A 13,472-nucleotide genomic window follows, 5' to 3' on the forward strand; every position below is an offset into this window, starting at 1 on the left:
GAATAGGAACGCTTTCATCATTTGGATCTAATTGCTGTAATTATATCACCCAAGAAATTAAAAAAAGTTCTAATTTTCTTTAACATAATCAGGATTGAATTACTGCGTGTAATTTCTACTTTCTCATATAAATGGATTACAGTTGGAATTTTTGCTGTACTTCAAGGCCGTAAATGGAATAATACATTAACTTTAGGAAAGATTAAGCAGTACTTTACACCTGTGAAATTAAAGCAGTCTATATATATATTAATTGTATTAGTTTGAAGACTGGAGTAATCCGGGATGTCAAACTCGACAGCCAAATTGGAAAGATTAAATGATCTCAGCTTCAATTTTTAAGAATTTATTTTCCTCTCATTTTCAAGTGTCAGCCAGTGGCTCAGTGGGTAGCACTCTCGCATCTGAGTCACAAGGTTGTGAGTTCGAGTCCCACTCCACAGGCTTGAGCACAAAAATCTAGGCTGACACTCCAGTGCAGTGCTGAGGGAGTGCTGCACTGTCGGAGGGGCGGTACTGAGGGAGCGCTGCACTGTCGGAGGGGCAGTACTGAGGGAGCGCTGCACTGTCGGAGGGGCAGTACTGAGGGAGCACTGCACTGTCGGAGGGGCAGTACTGAGGGAGTGCTGCACTGTCGGAGGGGCAGTATTGAGGGAGTGTTGCACTGAGGGGGTGCTGCACTGTCGGAGGGGCAGTACTGAGGGAGCGCTGCACTGTTGGAGGGGCAGTACTGAGGGAGCGCCGCACTATCGGAGGGGCAGTACTGAGGGAGCGCTGCACTGTCGGCGGATCAGTACTGAGGGAGCGCTGCACTGTCGGAGGGTCAGTACTGAGGGAGCGCTACACTGTCGGAGGGGCAGTACTGAGGGAGCGCCGCACTGTCGGAGGGGCAGTACTGAGGGAGCGCCGCACTATCGGAGGGGCAGTACTGAGGGAGTGCTGCACTGTCGGAGGGGCAGTACTGAGGGAGCACTGCACTGTCGGAGGGGCAGTACTGAGGGAGCGCCGCACTGTCGGAGGGGCAGTACTGAGGGAGCGCTGCACTGACGGAGGGGCAGTACTGAGGGAGTGTTGTACTGTCGGAGGGGCAGTACTGAGGGAGTGCTGCACTGTCGGAGGGGCAGTACTGAGGGAGCGCCACACTGTCGGAGGGGCAGTACTGAGTGAGTGCTGCACTGTTGGATGGGCAGTACTGAGAGAGCACCGCACTGTCAGAGGGGCAGTACTGAGGGAGCGCTTCACTGTCGGAGGTGCCGTCTTTCGGATGAGACGTTAAACCGAGGCTCCGTCTGCTCTCTCAGGTGGATGTAAAAGGTCCCACGGCCACTATTTTGTAGAAGAGCAGGGGAGTTCTCCCCGGTGTCCCGGGGCCAATATTTATCCCTCAATCAACATCACTTAAAAAAAACAGATTATCTGGTCATTATTGCATTGCTGCTTGTGGGAGCTTGCTGTGTTCAAATTGGCTGTCACGTTTCCTACATTACAACAGTGACTACCATCAAAACAGTACTTCATTGGCTGTAAAACGCTCTGGAACATCCGGTGGTCATGAAAGGCGCTGTAGAAATGCAAGTCTTTCGTTCTCTCCTCCTCTCCCGAAGGTGCTGACCGATTGCCATGATACAGGTTCCATTGGAGCCGGCCATTCTAAGTGGCCACTCTACATAGCTTCAACCATGGGGAGCGTCGGATGTGAGCACCCTTCTCTCCGCAGCAATGGGCATTGGAACAATGCCCGAGAGCAGGAACCCTGGCTGATTTCCGCCCCCCCCTCCTTCCCTTAGCCCAGGGGCACTGAAGCTATTGTAGCGACTTGCTGGTCTGGTTGAGGTCAGCAGAGACTGGGGGGTTCAAATCCGGGGACCTTTCTCAACCAGTTGGTGCACTTCTGCACTCAGCTGTCATAGAGTCATAGAGTCATAGAGTTATACAGCACAGAAAGAGGCCCTTCGGCCCATCGTGTCTGCGCCGTCCATCAAGCCCTGTCCAATCTAATCCCATTTTCCAGCATTTGGTCCATAGCCTTGTATGCAATGGCATTTCAAGTGCTCATCCAAATGCTTCTTGAATGTTGTGAGGGTTCCTTCCTCTACCACCCTTTTAGGCAGTGAGTTCCAGACTCCAACCACCCTCTGGGTGAAAAAGTTCCTCCTCAAATCCCCTCTAAACCTCCTGCCCTTACCTTGAATCTATGCCCCCTTGTTATTGACCCCCCTACTAAGGGGAAAAGTTCCTCTTTATCTACCCTATCTATGCCCCTCATCATTTTGTCAGGAGAGTTTGTGTCGTTGGACGACTTAATATTTTCCGACATCTCATCTGGAAACAGCAACATGTTCCTTATAAAAAATCTACATTGGATTAGACTGAATGGATTATGGGGCAAAGTGGTCAATTCTTATCTACAACTCAAAAGTAATATAGATCCAAGCGTAACATTCGCTGTCAAATCAATTGCATAGTATTCAACTTGACTTTAATACAGTGCAGAGAATGGAACTGAGCTAAGTTAACCTGGAAACTCCCTCCCAGGGCTCAGTCCCTGGGATGTGCTGAGCTTGCTGATCTGGGAGGGAGTGATGGCCTCTTAGTTAGGGAGGGGGGAAAAGGAATCAGCCGGGGTTCTCCGTCCGAATCGCAACCTGATGGTGCCCAATGTGCGGACATTGGGGGGAATTTTCCCAGCCCTGGGGAGGCGGGTATGGAGGCGGGACTGCCGGGAAAATGGCGGAAACTGGGAGCGGGTACCGAACCCGCTCCCAACCCGCCTCCGTGCCACCTTCCTGGGAGGCGGGTCCCCGAGACTCGCAGGGGCCCGTCTCCTTCAGGCGGGAAGGGTTTTAGAGCCAATTACCTGCCTGTTAATAGGTAGTTAACAGGCAGTTTTGAGGCCTTTCCCCATTTTACCCCTGCAAGTGCGGGCTTCCCGACAGCTGCGAACCTCGCCAGGGTCAGCGGGGCGAGCAGTGCATCTGCGGGGGTGAGAAGGATCAAAAAGTCCGCTGTAGGAGGTGCGTGATGGGTGCAAGTGTGGAGAGGTAAGTATGAGAGGTGAGTGTAAAGTGTTGAAAAAAGTTTCCTTAACCTTTGCCTCTTCCTGCAGGCTTCAACCCTTGGGGATCCGGAGGTGTCTCATCTCAACGGCAGAGATGACAGAATGGCTGCTGCATTCTGTTGAGGAGAGAGGTTTTGGTGAGCCTTCTGTGCAAGGGCTCACCTTAGAACAGAAATTGTCAGTATACGCTGACGTCATCTGTCACTGGTTTTTCCTTAATTGGCTGGTAAGGGTGTAGTGTATGTGCCTTTAAGAGCCCCATGTGTACTGTAATGCCGGTAATGGCCACTCGGGCTATATAAGCCTGTATATTGTGTTGTATCAGTTAGTTCCCCTCCAGACTTTGTTCAGTAAACACCTGTGAAACCAACTCCTGTCTTCAGTGTCTCTATTAACACACGGACACAACAGTGGCGACGAATTGGAAACGGACTTACCTGCAATTCGGCAGCACCTCAAGAACATCGATTCCTCTGGCGTCCAAAGTTGAAGAAAATCAAGAAAAAGAAAAAGCTGTGGTTTCACCAGCTAGCCAAGCTGGTGGCAGGTACTGCAATAATCCTTCCTGGGCATCGGGCTGGGGCTCCAGCAGCTGGCTCTGCAGCTAGGCCAAGCAGCGAAGGCGGAGGCAAGCAGTAACAGACGGGGAGGGAGCACTCGGGAGACGGCCGGCGCTGCAAGCAGGTCGGGGTTCAGACCTAGAGAGAGAGTCCGGTGGGAACGAGTCTCCAACTGTAAATAAATAAATAAAAAGAACGGAAACCCGCGGGAAACAGCGTTGTCATCGGCAGCAGCGGCGGGGAAGCGCGGGAAGCGCCATATCTTTTCTGCAGAAAAGAAAGAAAAGCGCGGGAAGCGCCATTTTTTTTCTAGGATGCCTAAGTCTGGCAATATTGATGCTTTTGATAACGAGATAGAGGATTGGACCACATATGTGGAAAGAGTGGAGGTATATTGCACCGCAAATGGAATAGAAAATGAAAAAAAAGCGTCAGTACTGCTAAATCTAATGGGCGCAAAGACATAAGGGCTGTTACGAAATTTAATCACTCCAGCCAAACCAAAGGACAAGAATTTTAAAGAAATTGTTGATACCCTACAGGAGCACTTAAACCCAACACTGCTGCTGATAGCGGAACGATTCAAATTCTTCAAGAGAAATCAACACAAGAATGAAAGTAACGCTGATTACCTCACCGAATTAAGAAAGCTATCAAAGCACTGCCAATTCGGGGCAGGACTAGCAGATTATCTTCGAGACAAATTCGTCTGCGGTCTCCTAAGTGAAAGAACACAGAAAAGGCTGCTTTCTGAAAAAGATTTAACACTGGACAAGGCTTTCAGTATGGCTGTATCATACGAAGCAGCCGCAAGAGGAGCTGCAGAGATACAACAAAAGACACAGGACTTCGGCACCCATGAAATGACACAGGGTTTCGAGAGATGTTATCGCTGCGGCAGATCCACCCATGACCAGAGGGACTGCTGGTTCAAGGACAAAGCATGCAGGCAATGCAGAAAGATTGGACACATTGCACGGGTATGCCAATCTGGACAAAAAAAATCCACGGACAGGAAAAAAAAATCAATAAAGAAAAGTACAGAAAGGTACAAATGATGACGGACAGTAGCTCCGAAGACCAGAAGAGCGATAGCGACTCCGAAAACAAGAGACTAAGCTGTCTCAAATTACATAATGTAATTGCCAAAGAAGATTACCAGACCATTTGGGTTACCCTCACGATAGCAGGGTCCCCAGTTAAAATGGAGCTAGATACAGGATCAGCTCTGACCGTCATAAATCGACGGGATTACGAGCGGCTATTTCCGCATATACCTTTAAAAGACACATCCATTATCTTGAAAACATATACGGGGCAGAAAGTATACCCCAAAGGAAAAATAAGGGTGCCTGTTGTATACAACGGCAAGGAAATACAAAAGTTGTATTTATACGTTCTACAAGATGGTGGTCCACCGCTGTTGGGACGTGAATGGATTAGGAAAATACGTTTAGAGTGGCACTCCATTCAGGCACTGACGGTGACCAGTAAGGAAGAAAACGATGATGACGTCATACCTGAACGATTAAAAGACATCTTGGCCAACGCCAAAGAAGTGTTTCAAGAGAAACTAGGAACCTTGAAAGGCATCACCGCCTCAATAAAAGTGGAAGATGCAGCAATTCCCAAGTTTTTTAAGGCAAGACCGGTGCCATACGCAATTCGTCCAGCAGTCGAGGCAGAGCTGGAGAATTTGGAAAAGGCAGGCGTATTATCCAAAATAGATTGGAGCGAGTGGGCAACACCCATCGTCCCAGTCATGAAGAAAGCATTGAATAATGATAAATCTGAAGAACAGAGAAAAATTCGCATCTGTGGAGACTTCAAGGTGACTGTAAACCCGGTCCTTCACACGGTACAGTATCCTCTTCCGGGGATAGAAGATATTTTCGCCTCACTATCCGGAGGGAAACGTTTCACCAAAATTGACTTGGCACAGGCATATCTACAGATGGAGGTTGAAGGGGCCTCTAAAAAGTATCTCACGATAAATACACACAAAGGTCTGTACCAGTACAATCGACTGGTTTTCGGAGTAGCATCCGCTCCAACTATCTGGCAAAGAGCTATGGAGCAAGTCCTCCAAGGGATTCCGGGGACTCAATGCTACCTAGACGACATCCTTGTAACAGGAGAAAACGACAACGAGCACCTTGCCAATTTGGAGCAGGTGCTCACTAGGCTGAGAGAACGGGGCCTACGAGCAAATCGCCCCAAGTGCGAATTTTTCCAAAATCAAATATCATATTGTGGCCACATAATTAATAAGGAAGGGTTGCATAAGTCACCTGAAAAAATTGAAGCAGTCATAAAAGCCCCAGCACCTGAAAATGTTTCACAATTAAGGTCGTTCCTGGGATTAATAAATTACTATCATAAATTTTTACTGAACTTATCAACTCTTCTGCACCCTCTTAATGAACTGCTACAAACAGGAGTAATTTGGAAATGGAGCGAAGACTGTAAACGTGCCTTCCATAAATGCAAAGACTTAATCACGTCCAAAGAAGTTTTGGCTCATTACAACCCATCACTGCCAATCAGACTGGCGTGCGCTGCATCCCCTTACGGCGTAGGAGCAGTATTATTGCATAAATTCCCTGATGGCTTGGAACAGCCGATAGCTTTTGCGTCACGCTCATTGAACTCAGCTGAGCGTAACTATGCCCAAATCGACAGGGAAGCACTCAGCCTGGTATGGGGAGTGAAGAAATTCAACCATTACCTACACGGACAAAAATTTACCTTGTTGACTGACCATCAACCCCTCATCTCCATATTCAACCCTAAAAAGGGTGTTCCCATTATGACAGCGCAAAGGCTACAGAGGTGGTCCCTTTTTCTAGGGGCACACCAATACAACATAGAATACAAAGGATCAAAACAACATGGGAATGCTGACGGGTTATCGCGCCTACCATTGCCAACGGTAGAAGAAGCACCTACCATAGACCCAGTGGAGATTTTCCACTCTACCATAGTCGAATGTCTACCAGTAACAAATTCTGCCATTGAAAGGGAAACTAGAAATGACCCGACTCTCTCACGAGTCTACGATTTAACAGTGAAGGGATGGCCAGCACATGGCGAACCACTGTTGCCAGCATTCTCGCAAAGAAGAGAACAGCTGTCAGTGTGCCGAGGAACCTTGATGTGTGGATCCAGAGTGGTGATTCCACCCAAACTCCAGGATAAAGTTCTAAAGGAGCTTCATGAGGGGCATTTGGGTGGAGTGAAAATGAAGAACCTAGCCAGGGCGTTTGTATGGTGGCCAGGTATCGATGGAGACATCGAAGAAATGACCAAGAGCTGCCTAGGATGCCAGAAGGTCCAAAACGCTCCACCCCAAGCCCCTCTACATCCATGGGAGTGGCCCTCATCTCCCTGGCAAAGGGTACACATCGACTTTGCTGGTCCATTTATGGACTCAATGTTCTTAATCGCGGTTGATGCACACTCCAAGTGGCTGGAGGTAATAAAGATGTCCTCCACCACCACGGAAAAAACCATCACAGTATTAAGGACCATATTTGCCAGGAATGGGCTGCCTGAACAGATCTGTTCTGATAATGGACCGCAATTTGTGTCCGAAGAATTCAGGAAGTTCTTAAAAAACAATGGGGTTAAGCACTACACGTCCGCCCCATACCATCCCGCCACCAATGGATTGGCTGAAAGGTTTGTCCAGACCTTCAAGAAGGCCATAAAGGCCATGGGTAATGAAGACATAAAACTTCAGCACAAGGTGGATAACTTCTTGTTCGCATACAGGAATGCAACACATATGGTTACAAACCAAACTCCCGCCATGATGTTCTTCAATAGAAGCCTAAGATGCCGGCTGGATTTGATCAAGCCAAACATCAGAAGGGACGTGGAGAACCGGCAATTTCAAGGCATGAATGAAAGGCCAACTAGAACCTTCCAGATAGGTCAACAAGTTTTGGCCCGGGACTACCGTACCGAGAAATGGCAGCCTGGAACTATCTGCACACGACTAGGACCGCTGATGTATACCGTGGACATCGGAGAAAGCATAATAAGGCGCCATGCTGACCAAATCATAGAGTCATCCGAAAAGGGACAACCTACACCACAACTCTATACGCCTAATGATGAAGTAGAGATACCCATATCTACCTCCGATCCGGTGATACTGGAACCCGATGAACCCGACACTGGCATTCAAGCCGAATCAGCCTTGCCAAAAGAACCTACTACACCACAAGAAACTACTACACCACCGAGGCGTTATCCGGACCGAGTCAGGAAGCCTCCAGAGAGACTGACTTATAATTAATTAACTGCAGCAATGTGTAGATTATTTTTCTTGTAACATGTAATTAATGATTACTTAAAATATTATGTACTTGTTGGCTAAAAGGGAAGGAATTGTAGTGTATGTGCCTTTAAGAGCCCCATGTGTACTGTAATGCCGGTAATGGCCACTCGGGCTATATAAGCCTGTATATTGTATTGTATCAGTTAGTTCCCCTCCGGACTTTGTTCAGTAAACACCTGTGAAACCAACTCCTGTCTTCAGTGTCTCTATTAACACACGGACACAACAAAGGGCGGGCTTAACAAGGTCAATCAAGGGAAAATAGTGTGGGTTGGTCAGACGTTGCTGGGGGCAGGACTGAAACCCGAAAACCAGCAGTCCTGCCCCCCAACGTGTCCCCCTTGACAAAATCCAGCCCAAGGGGAGAAGGTCAGGTCTGACTGCGATGCCGCACACAGTTAAATAGCCCACCTACTCTTACCGTCTGGGCTTACCTATGAAGAATGGCTGCTTGGGCAGGAAAAGGGGGGTGGTGGGGTGGGTAGTCGGCACTTACGGGAACAGTATCCCAGCATTGGGTTGCCAGCTCAGGTTGGTCATATTCCTGGAGCTTATTATCACATGACCTCCCACCTCCCTGGCCAATGTTCCTGCCATTGACCGGCCGACATATCCGTCCTCAGAGGGCACCACCTTCCCACGCCAATTGGAGAGCCAACAGATTTCTTGAAGCGCAATTGGATGATTCTTGACTGTCAGTCTTTTCTGTAAACCCATCCCCAATGTTTTTATAACTAATAAGCAAGAAAATGGAAAAAGAAAACACTTTTTCTTAAAGTCCCATTGATTTTTCTCTTGGTTTTGCGCGCAGGAGTTTCCTGGAGATTATTCCCCAGTTCCTGGAGACTCCAGGGCAAGCCTGGAGGATTGGCAAACCCTATCCCAGCATTAAGCAGCTTTTTTTGAAGCGAGCAGAGAAATTTGGAAGGTGGGGGTGGAGAGGGTGGAGGGGAGGAGGTAACGGTACTTGTCGTGATAATAATGGCGTGCGGCACATAATATTGGGCCAGAAATTCGGGTCCCCACGGGTGAGTACGCGCTGGGTACTCACGCGTAGGCCCAACGAAAGTGCCGGTTCCGTGCATGCACTGCGCATGCGCGGGAAACCGGAACTTCCGTTCCCTTAAAGGAAGAGGTTCACAGGTCAAACGCGTGCGCCGGAGAGGCAGCGCATACGCCTGGAACTTACGCTTTTTTCCCAGGTTTCTCCGGGAGGGTAAGTCTCCAGGAGTTACACATTTAAAAAGCAGTTGCAAGGCCTGTTTTTAACAAGGTAAGTGGTGAATTAAGTAAAATTAAAACATTTTTTCCACAGGTTTATTATTTTTAAATACTTTAAAGAAAGGTAAGTTTATTTTTAGCTCCGTTAAAAATTGTAATTAATTTTTTCAAAAATTTTAATTATTGTTTAAAATAGTTATTTTATGTAATTTATAGTTATTTTAAAAATGTGATTTAAAAAAAATGTATTTGAAGTTTTAGTGATGTTTTGGGGCCGATCTCTATTCATAGATTTGACAGGTCTTCCTGTCAAATCTATGAATGAAGCATTCCCTGCTACCATTGGCTCTCCATGGCCCACGTGATCCCAGGGGACGCTTCGAACTAACTGCGCCCCTGGGATACGCAAGCACTGCGCGCCGGCAGCTGGAGGAGGCCCAGGATCAGAATCCCACGCGGGCCCCACAGCACAACGGCCGGCGCGCTAGGTAAGTGCAGGTCGGGGGGCTTGCACCCGCGGGAAGCCTCCGACCCGAATTTCTGGCCTGAATCTCTGCAATCCAGTGAGCGTCCGCACGGCTCACGGGACTCTTAGCAAAGCACTTAGCTGAATTCACAAGGGGCAGGGTGTCACCTGTCCATGTTATCACGGTGCCTCCGTGTGCCTCTCTGATGTGACAAGTCCCTGTCAGCGGACAACTGAAGCAATATCGACCTGTGCCTTCTCTAAGCGAGGGCAGTGACAGCGCACAGCGCACCTGTCACAACTCACAGTGCCTGGAGAACACAACTGTCACCTCTCCCAATCTGGAGACGCTTATTACGGCAGCTAAGGTGTGTTTACAATTAAGCTGCTACCACACTCCAATTAAACATGCAGACAAAACCAGAGGCCGTGTACTCTATATAGAAAATCAGCATCTTCTGCCCCGATGTATACGCATATTCAGGCAAACTAGACTCGGGAGACACCTCTGCACACAGCAGGAGTTATTTCTCTGTAAGCATCGTTAACTCTCGTGGAAGTGCCCGTTTCTGGGTCTCATCAATCTTGAAGAATGACCCACGTTTGTATGGTTTTTTTTTGCTCTCAATTTATCACCTGCTTAAGGGCACCAACTCTTAATGGAGAATGATTCCATGGACACCACCCACTGATCTCCTGCCCAGTCAGCCGTCCTTCGTGTGGGAGCCCAGTGAGGCCATTTGACAGTGCAGAGCCTCCCATTGCAGTGGGAGAAAGAGTTAAAATGACATCGCTGGCAGTTTCACTGAATAATGTAAGAAAGACAGGTGCTAACATGAAAGACCACATCCATAAAGATGCAGTCAAGATAGCTGACCTTTGGAGAGATATAAAACAATTAAATGGAGACAGGATGTCCAGCATTTCAGCTGCCCGTAAGAACTTTATTACCTTGGTCACATTCCAAGGTACCTTTTACAGGAGACTTTGGTTTATCCGGAGGTTGTATGTCCGGAAACCTCGATCTACCGGCAGAAATCAGGAGCCGTTTTGTTAGGTTTTTTTTCTTCTCGTGGCTTTTTTTTCTTCTCGTGGCTTTTTTTTCAACAGTCAGGCTCTGGAAAGTCTCTCTGAAGCTGTTGCTAAGCTACAGAGACGCTTCCAAGGCACGGGCCGACTGTTTAGAAGCTGTTGCTAAGCAACAGTGTTTGCTGTCAGATACGGAGATGAAAACCTCCATATGCTTCAACATTAACGCTGGTATGTCCGGCAGTTTTGATAGATCGGCAACAGCTCGGTCCCGTCGGTGCCGGATATAACAAAGTCTCCTGTAATTAGCATTCAGCAGTTTGAGTGATTGATTGAAGAGGCAGCTTATACATGTTTATATTAAGATTCGTAACCAATCCGTGAAGGTGCATGCAGGCCAAGATCCAATCAGGTTGCAGGAATGAATTGTGCATGAGGTTGCCATGTGTATTTTAATGTATAAAAATATAGTGTTTGCTGTAACAATTTGGAGAAGTCTGGCTAAAGACAGAGCAGACTGTCTCCCCACTGGTGTAATAAAGACAACTTGGCTATCGATCTAAAACTTTGTGTCGAGTGTTGGTTTAAAATACTCCACACCACCATCAAGAGACCCATCCCATCTTTGTTCACGTTAACTTTCCAACAGGTGCCATTGGCTAATGAGCAGGGTCAGGGGTCAGGAACCATGGTTAATTTTAACCCACCCTGGCCCTGGTGCATTGAGGCTAACTGAAGCACCCCTTCTGTTGTCTCAGGTGAGATCAGCCATTTCAGCAAAGGTCCAGAACCCTAGTAGCGAGTTCCACATTCTCACCACTCTCTGGGTAAAGAAGTTTCTTCTGAATTCCCTATTGGATTTCTTGGTGACTATCTTATATTGACGGCCTCTAGTTATGCTCTTCCCCACAAGTGGAAACATTCTCTCTGTATCCACTCTATCAAAACCTTTCATAATTTTAAAGACCTCTATTAGGTCACCCCCTCAGCCTTCTCTTTTCAAGAGAAAAGAGACCCAGCCTGTTCATCCTTTCCTGATAGGTATACCCTCGCATTTCTGGGATCATCCTTGTAAATCTTTCTGGTCTTGAATCATTCAGATCTTCGCTGGGCTTTGCTTTTAGGAATGGAAATCTGAATGCTCGGTTAAGCTTGTGACTTGGATGAAGACCTGTGAAATTGGTTTCTTTTGGGTCAGTCAGCAGCCATCAGAAAGAGGGAAAAAACCCATGTGTGATTATTCTACACACCCATGGCTCCTTACTATGGATAGGCATCATCGCAAACTTTATCATCTTGATCTGATTTACTTGAATGTTCAAGAGTTGGCCTTGGCCTCGGAACAAAAACAAGCACACGTCCACTTGAGTAACAGGGAAAAATACTCCCAACTGCTCCTAGTTGGGTCGCAGTATGGCCCCGATTTTAACTCCCACCGGCTGCCGGAAACCAAGCGAGGGGGCAGTTAAAATGAGGAGTCACGCTCAATGTTCCCCCTAATTTTAAGTTTGGGGCGCGCGGTCCCTTTAACGGGCGGCGCGGGCCATTCAAAGTTTTCCGCATGGGCGAAATTTCACATCGGAAAAGCCGGTCCCAGTCCCAGGCTGTGCAGCCGCGCAGCTTGGAGGGAACGTTGGTCTCGCAACCCCTCTGATCCCGTTGCCTTCCTACTAAGTCCAGATCGTAACACTGCTTGGCATGAATCAGTCATTCATGAAAGAAAGACTTATGAAATAATACTGAACGACCTGCAGGTGGCGCTGTCCAGGGAGAGTATAAATACTCGGGCACGGGCCCAGCTTGCGCAGGACATTCTTAACAGGAACTAGTGAAGGACACAACTAGACCTCCATGTTGTAAAACAGTTGATTAAAGCTTTGTTTTAAAAAAAAAGCAAGAGCCGGAGCGGAGAACAGTTTAAAAAAGAGCGAGAGCCGGAGAGGGAACCCGGTTACCAGGACGCCAAGTGGGGCAGCCAGGGGTAATGTGCAGGCCAGGTGTGTGGAGGAGACATGCAGGCTACTAGAGTCACCAGCGCCATGGAAAGGATATTAAAGAGTCGCTGTCGGCCCAGTAGATGGCGTCCGTACCACGGCGGCTGAAGATTGTCGGGCAGGAGTGCGGGAAAGGCGGAGCGAGGCGAGAGCGGACCCGATTGTGATGGCGCCGATGAAGATGGCTGCCGTCCTTGCGGGCTCCGTGCGGACCAGGCAGCTAAGTGTCCTTTGCTGATTGGTGCGCTCGGCTCGTTAAGAAAAAAGCATTTCACTGACTGGATTTCAGTTGTTGTATTTGGTTATGTGACAAATAAAAATTGAAATTGAAATTGAAATTAAACCGAGGCCCTGTCTGCTCTCTCAGGTGAACGTAAAAGATCCCACGGGCACTATTTTGAAGAAGAGCAGGAGAGTTCTTCCTGGTGTCCTGGGCAAATATTTATCCCTCAACCAACATCACTAAAACAGATGATCTGGGTCATTACCACAATGCTGTTTGTGGGAGCTTGCTGTGCATAAATTGGCTGCCGCGTTTCCTACATTACAACAGTGACTCCACTTCAAAAAGTCCTTCATTGGCTGTGAATCGCTTTGGGACATCCTGAGGTCGCGAAAGGCGCTACAGAAATGCAAATAATTATCTTTTTTCTTTTACTCAATAGGACAATGCTTTATACATGCAAGAGGTTCAGTTCTTTGACCTTCCGAATACCAATTTCCAAAACAAAGTCGCTATACAAATGCAAGTTCTTTCTTTACGTGGTTGACTCTTAATGGCCAAGAGGCACTCGGTTGT

This window comes from Somniosus microcephalus, chromosome 31 (genome assembly GCF_052327205.1).
Source record: "Somniosus microcephalus isolate GS21.2 chromosome 31, FLI_Smic_1.0, whole genome shotgun sequence".
Classification (NCBI taxonomy): domain Eukaryota; kingdom Metazoa; phylum Chordata; class Chondrichthyes; order Squaliformes; family Somniosidae; genus Somniosus; species Somniosus microcephalus.